Source organism: Anomaloglossus baeobatrachus, chromosome 12 (assembly GCF_048569485.1).
Source record: "Anomaloglossus baeobatrachus isolate aAnoBae1 chromosome 12, aAnoBae1.hap1, whole genome shotgun sequence".
NCBI lineage: Eukaryota > Metazoa > Chordata > Amphibia > Anura > Aromobatidae > Anomaloglossus > Anomaloglossus baeobatrachus.
The window spans coordinates 146,160,388-146,167,342 of record NC_134364.1 but is presented as its reverse complement, the minus strand read 5'-3'; positions in this window follow the sequence as shown (position 1 = coordinate 146,167,342).

The following is a 6,955-nucleotide window of genomic DNA, read 5'->3' as shown; positions in this document are numbered from 1 at the left end:
TGCCAGAAAAAAATGGACATGTCTCCGTGCGGCAATCACGCACACGCGGGTACGCCGCACGGAGACACGTGCAGTGAAAAATCACTGACGTGTGAGCAGACCCATTCATTATAATGGGTCTGCGTATGTCAGTGATTCTAGTACGTTTAAAAAAAAGCACAAACGTACCAGAATCACTGACGTGTGAAAGAGGCCTAACATAGTATATACCACCTTATCCAAATCTGCCAGTCCCACCATAACAGATGTTGTTTCTTCAGCAAATGTTACTGTTGCTTAACCACCAAACCCGCGGACACAAACTTTTTTACCCTTTCCAACAGCATCTGTCCTTTTTCAACTCAGTCTGTATATGACCAGAAGTGCAACTCTGCAGGGACACCGTACTCAACGCCGTCTCAGCACAGCAGCCAGCCCTCGGTCCCTCAGATGTGGACAAGTAAAATACCATTTCCTCCTAGCCATGACAAAGCGTTGAGATTCACTCTGTGCACCACTGGTGTTTAGTGGAAAAGCAGATCTAAGATTGCGTAACACCTTCTGCTGATACTCCTGCATACGTGCGTCCCTTTCTATGGCCGGAGTTATTTTGCAAAATTTTGTGTTCTACCGGAGATCTAACAGTGTGGCAACCCAGTAGTCAGCATTACTTGGAATTCGTACAATCCGAGGGTCATGTTGTAGGTAGTGCAGCAAGAAGGCGCTCATGTGTCTTGTGCATCCAGGAGGACCAAGTCCTTGGTGTGTTGGTGGCGGAGAGGTGAGAATCGTGCCTCCTTCCTCTGCCCTCTCCCCCCAACCTGGCACAACCGAAATGTGACCAAGCTCTCACTCATCTGCTGAGTCTTCCATGGCCATCGCCAGTTCGTCCTCCATTTCTTCCTGGGCTCCTGCACATTCCTCAACAGTTTTGCTGATACTATGCGCCCTTGATAATCCCTCTCCCCCACCGTACCATGACTGCCGCCAAGGTGCCGCTGACCGTCTGGACCTTGTAGATCTTGTTATCCCTTCCGCATATGACTCCTCCAGTACTTGCTCCCCTTCCTCTTGTCCCAACACCTGACTCCGAATAATGCTTACAGTGTGCTCCATCATGTAGATGACCAAAATTGTCACGCTGGGAATGGCATCGCCACTGTTAAACATCTTCGTCGACATTTGTAAACTGTGTAGAAGGGTGCATAGGTCCTTGATCTGACACCACTCCAGCAGTGTGATCTGCACCACCTCTGGATCAAGTTAGCCCAGGGTATATGTCGCCTCTGCTACTCGAGAAGACGCTCGAGCGGGAACTCTTCGCGCCAAAGATGGCGGCTTCTGAAATTTTCCGGCCGGACACCTCCGGTGGTCACAAGGCGCACCTCTACCCAACGGCAGAGCGGTAAGATCCTGTTCGTGACGCCAAGTTGTCGCGGGCGGAGGAGGGGACGCTGCGCTCTCCCACTGCTCGGGTCTGGCTGCCGCTGCTGCTGCGGCCTGCTGCTGCTCGGTGGATCGAGCGATGGGCCGGATCCCGGGGACTCGAGCGGCGCTCCTCGCCCGTGAGTGAAAGAGGTTTGGTTTTTGGGATAGTTTATTGTCCGTGACACCACCCACGGTTGTGGTGATTGTGTGGACACCACCGCTGCTCTGTCTTGGGAGCCCGGGAGTAGTGGTATGGAGCAGCCAGTTGTTGATTTGTCCCTCTGTGGATAGGGGGTTTGGTGGTCCCGGGGCCCAGTGATGGGGTTGGGATGGTGGACAGGCGGGTTATGGGGCCTGTGGAGGTGCAGGGGCGCAGGGGCAGCGCTGTGCCGCACGGCACGGAGGTACTCACTCAGCCAAAAGATGATGACAAAGTTCTCGGTAAACAAACGGCTGGTTGGACGGGTCCCTCGGACGGCTACGGTGCTGATGTTCCCTGCAGTTAGCGGTGACGGTCTCTTCCCTGCACCTATGTATAGTCTGTTGGTAGCGATGGATTCCCACCGGTAACTCGCTCCCCGACCTGGATGTGAGCCGGAGGAGCCCCTCTCTTGCCCGCAGGCGCTGGCCCTGGAAACTGGTGCCTTGGCGGTGGCGGTGTCTCCCCTTAACGGTCGGACTGTTGCCTTCAATCGGGACTTGGTTGTTGGGAGACCCAGTAGTCCCCTTCACTGACGGATTTGGCAAATTATGGCGACTCCTAGCCTTGCCGGGATCCGAAAGGCCCCTGACCTGGTGCAGACTGTTCTTTGTATACCGCCCACGGTCCTTTCGGCAACCTCCGAGCAATCTCTCCTGCAGACGGTCACCGCCGTCTGCCAACCTTGCTGTCTCAGTCTGGGGCACACACCCGGACCAACTTCAGGCTTCTTGCTGTCACTTTTCTCTTTTCACTTCTCTCACTTTCCTCCTTCTCCTTCACTGTTTACTCCTCACTCCAGCTCTGCCTGAGCTAAACTCCTAAACTAGACTGCCTGGTTTTCCCGCCTCCAGGTCTGTGAACTCATCGGTGGGCGGAGCCAACCACCTGGCCCACCCCCTGGTGTGGACACCAGCGCCTGGAGGAAGGCAACAAGGATTTGTGTTTTGACCTTGGTGTTCCTGCAGGGAATGTGGGGTGCATGTGGTGTTGTGACCTGTGACCCCTGGCTTGCCCAGGGCGTCACATTCCCCCTTAGCAAAACGCAGACCGTCCTCGGGCTGCCCGTCCAACACCAGTTTTATTTTCCTTTTGTTTTTCTGTAAAGATAAAAAACGGTAACATATATACAAGTAGAAAAACATCATCCCACATCGGGAGGCACATTTCTTAAACGTTACGGTTTTAAAGGTTAGTGGTTACAGTCTCCGCTCTCTACCACCCAAGCAACCTGGCCCTGATGCTGCCCCTAAGAAAACAGGCAGCACCCCTTGACTCCAGTCCTGCACCAAGTCACCCGAGTGGGATCTGTCCTTCCCCTCCAGAGGGTAGCTGTCACGCTCCCTGGGTCCCCTGTCACACTCTCCGGCTCCCCTGCCACGCTCCCCGGCTCCCCTGCCTCGCTCCCCGGCTCCTCTGCCAGGCGTCCCCCGCTCCACAGCCTCCATGCCCCATCACCTGCGGTCCCCAGGCGGCCCGGTCCACGCTCCCGGCGCTCGTCGGCAGCTCTGCTTCAGCCCGGCTCTCCTGCCTCCTGTTCACCGCTCCCTGCTCTGGCTTCTGGCACCCGGGCCTCGCGCATGCGCATTAGGGCGCGCGCGGTCATTGACCCTCTCTTAAAGGGCCAGTGTCCTCCAACAGGATATTGTAGAATCAGGTACAGGGTATATAGGGGGATCTTTTCCAAGTGGGCGGGGCCTGTTCTTCGTGTTTTGCTAAGCTAGGAGTCAGGTCTCCTTGTGTCTTGTGGTATACTTACCTATCTCTCTCGTAGAGCCGCTCCTGCCTCACCAACCGGTCCTGACGATACCCGAACCCCGAACGGTGACTGTCTGCCATCCCGTCAGTTCATACCATCTCCGATCCCTGTGGTGACCCGTCTTCTCGCTCCGTCGGTTCCGGACTCTGCCTGACATCATCTCGGCCTCCGAACCTGAGTTCCGTCACCCGACTACCTTCAGTGACTCCGTGGTCCCAGGGACTTCTACACTCCACTCCTCTGAACGGACTGTCCTGCTACCCGTAGTGCTCCGGCTACCGGGCACCTTGCCTTCGGTGAGGTGTTCAGCCCAGTGGATCCACCTCCTGGGTCTGCCCGTCCACCTGGCCCTAACAGTAAGAACAGGCCATGGATCCCGCCGAAGCACTAGCGGCCCAGCTGGGCACCTTGCAGCAGGAACTCGTACGACAGCGCGAGACCCAGTCCCGCATGCTGGCCTTCATGTCCTCGGTGGATACCCGCCTGAACACGCTGCAAGCAACTGCCACGTCCCTGGCATCTCAGGCTACTACTGCACAGTACATGGCCACGGTTCCCGTGGCGGCTACCTCGGAAGCTTTCTAAACTCCGCTTGGCCTCTCGACCCCGATATGCCGGAGATCCCAAGACCTGCAGAGGATTCTTAAACCAGTGCTCCCTCCATTTCAAGCTGCTTCCGCACCTGTTTGCCTCCGACCAAGCCAAGGTGGCGTTTGTGATGTCCCATCTAGAGGGTGAGGCACTGGCCTGGATGAACCCCTTGTGGGAAAAGGAGGACCCTGTAACCACTAACATCCAGGACTTCCTGCAGGCGTTTAGAACCACCTTTGACGAACCCGGACGTGCCGCCGCATCCGCCTCATCACTCCTCAGGCTACGTCAGGGGACCATGACGGTGGGGCAGTATGCCATCCGCTTCCGCACTTTGGCCTCAGAGTTGGGGTGGAACAATGAAGCCCTCACCGCCGCCTTCTGGGAAGGACTCTCCAATCATATTAAGGACGAGCTGGCAGGCCGCGATGTTCCTTCCACCCTGGATGCCCTGATCGCACTAGCCACCCGCGTGGACCTCAGATTCCAGGAACGATCCAAAGAGGTGTCCCGTGAGAGACGTCCGATACGGCATTCCTCTCCTCCGCAGAAGCCCGCCGTACTTCAGTCAGCGTCGTCTGGTGTCTCTGTCCACGAGCCCATGCAGATTGACTGTTTGCGGCAGTCCGAACAACGCCGAGCAGAACGGCTCGCCAAGGGCCTCTGCTTCTACTGCGGAGAGGGCACACACCTGCTACGTTCCTGTCCAGAGAGGCTGGGAAACTCCAAAGCCTAGGGTTGGTAGGAGAGGCCACCCTAGGTGCTGGGACTCTCTCAGACCCGGTTACGTGGACTGTTCAAGTAACAATGGGAGAGACGCGGTTCACGGCCGAGGCGTACCTCGATTCCGGGGCAGCAGGCAATTTCATCCAGCAGGCCACGGTGGACAAGTACCAGGTGCCTGTTACTCCACTCGACAAACCCCTCGTGATTGCCTCTGTAGATGGGAGACCCCTCTCTGACACCATCTCGTGGATCACCAAGCCGGTGGAACTACGTATCGGTGCCCTGCACACCGAGAACATCGCTCTCTACGTCCTCCCACACATGTCTCATCAAATCCTGCTGGGACTCCCCTGGTTACGGACACACGAACCGTCAGTCAGCTGGTGTACTGGTGAAATCACCCGATGGGGCTCCTCTTGCCACGAGAACTGTCTGAAGACTATACAGCCCATCCGACGACCTCCGGTTCCGGAGTCCCTACCGGGACTGCCCTCGGCCTATTGGTCCTTCGCGGACGTCTTTGATAAAAAGGAGTCAGAGGTACTGCCGCCACATCGTCCTTATGACTGTGCCATCGACCTACTCCCGGGAACTACACCACCTCGAGGACGGATATATCCTTTGTCCCCTGCTGAAACAAGGGCCATGTCTGCCTACATCACGGAGAACCTGGCAAGGGGATTCATTCGGAGATCCTCCTCTCCTGCTGGAGCAGGCTTCTTCTTCGTTAAGAAGAAAGAGGGCGACCTACGCCCATGCATTGACTACCGGGGATTGAACCAAATCACCGTGAAAAATAAATACCCCCTGCAGCTCATCCCTGAATTGTTTGATCGGCTTAGAGGAGCTCGTGTGTTTACCAAGTTGGATCTTCGGGGTGCCTACAACCTGGTCCGCATCCGCTCTGGGGACGAATGGAAGACCGCATTCAATACTCGCGATGGGCACTATGAATACTGTGTGATGCCCTTCGGTCTGTGTAACGCACCAGCAGTCTTTCAGGAATTGGTGAACGACGTGTTCCGGGACCTTCTCTACGTCTGTGTGGTGGTATATCTTGATGATATCCTGGTCTTCTCTCCGGACCTCCAGACCCACAGAGAGAACGTGCAGCTGGTACTACAAAGACTGAGAGAGAATCGGCTGTACGCCAAGTACGAGAAGTGTGTCTTCGAGCAGTCTTCTCTTCCCTTCCTGGGTTACGTAATCTCCGATACCGGCCTGGAGATGGACCCGGAGAAGGTCTCTTCCATTCTCAACTGGCCCCCTCCTTTCGGACTGAAGGCAATCCAACGCTTTCTTGGATTTGCAAACTATTACCGTCAGTTTATCCCTCACTTCTCTGCCCTGACTGCACCTCTCTCCGCCTTGACCAAGAAGGGGGCTAATCCAAAGGACTGGTCACCTGTGGCCGACGCCGCGTTTGGCTCCCTGAAACAGGCATTTGCTTCCTCCCCTGTGCTCCACCGTCCTGAGTTAAACCGACAGTTCACCTTGGAGGTGGATGCCTCCTCCTTGGGAGCCGGAGCAGTGCTCATACAGAAGTCCTCCTCCGGGAAGATGGTTACTTGCGGTTTCTACTCCAAGAGCTTCTCAGCGCCTGAACGCAACTACACCATTGGTGACCGAGAGCTATTAGCAGTCAAACTGGCTCTGGAGGAATGGCGCTACCTTCTGGAGGGAGCAGTGTACCCCGTGATCATTTACACGGACCACAAGAACCTGGAATACCTGCGGTCCGCTCAGCGACTGAACCCACGGCAAGCCAGGTGGTCCTTGTTCTTTGCCAGGTTCGATTTTCAGCTCCATTTTCGACCCGCGGACAAGAATGTGTGAGCAGATGCCTTGTCCAGGTCATTCATGCCCATGGAACAGGAGGAGGAGACATCCCAGCCCATCATCTGCCCAAGTAAAATCATTCCGGTGGCCCCTGTCACCCTGGCCCAGATACCGCCCGGGAAGACCTATGTCTCTGAGACTGACAGGAAAAAAGTGTTGCACTGGGGCCATGCCTCGAAAATAGCCGGCCATGCTGGTCAGAAGAAAACATGGAGTACAATTGTACGTCACTACTGGTGGCCATCCCTTCGCACGGACGTCGCTTCTTTTGTCTCAGCCTGCTCCTCTTGTGCCAGGAACAAGACGCCCAAACACCTGCCATATGGTCGTCTTCTGCCTCTGCCTATACCCTCCGTTCCGTGGCAACACATTGCAATGGACTTTATTACAGACTTGCCCCTGTCCTCCGGACACACAGTCATATGGGTCGTGGT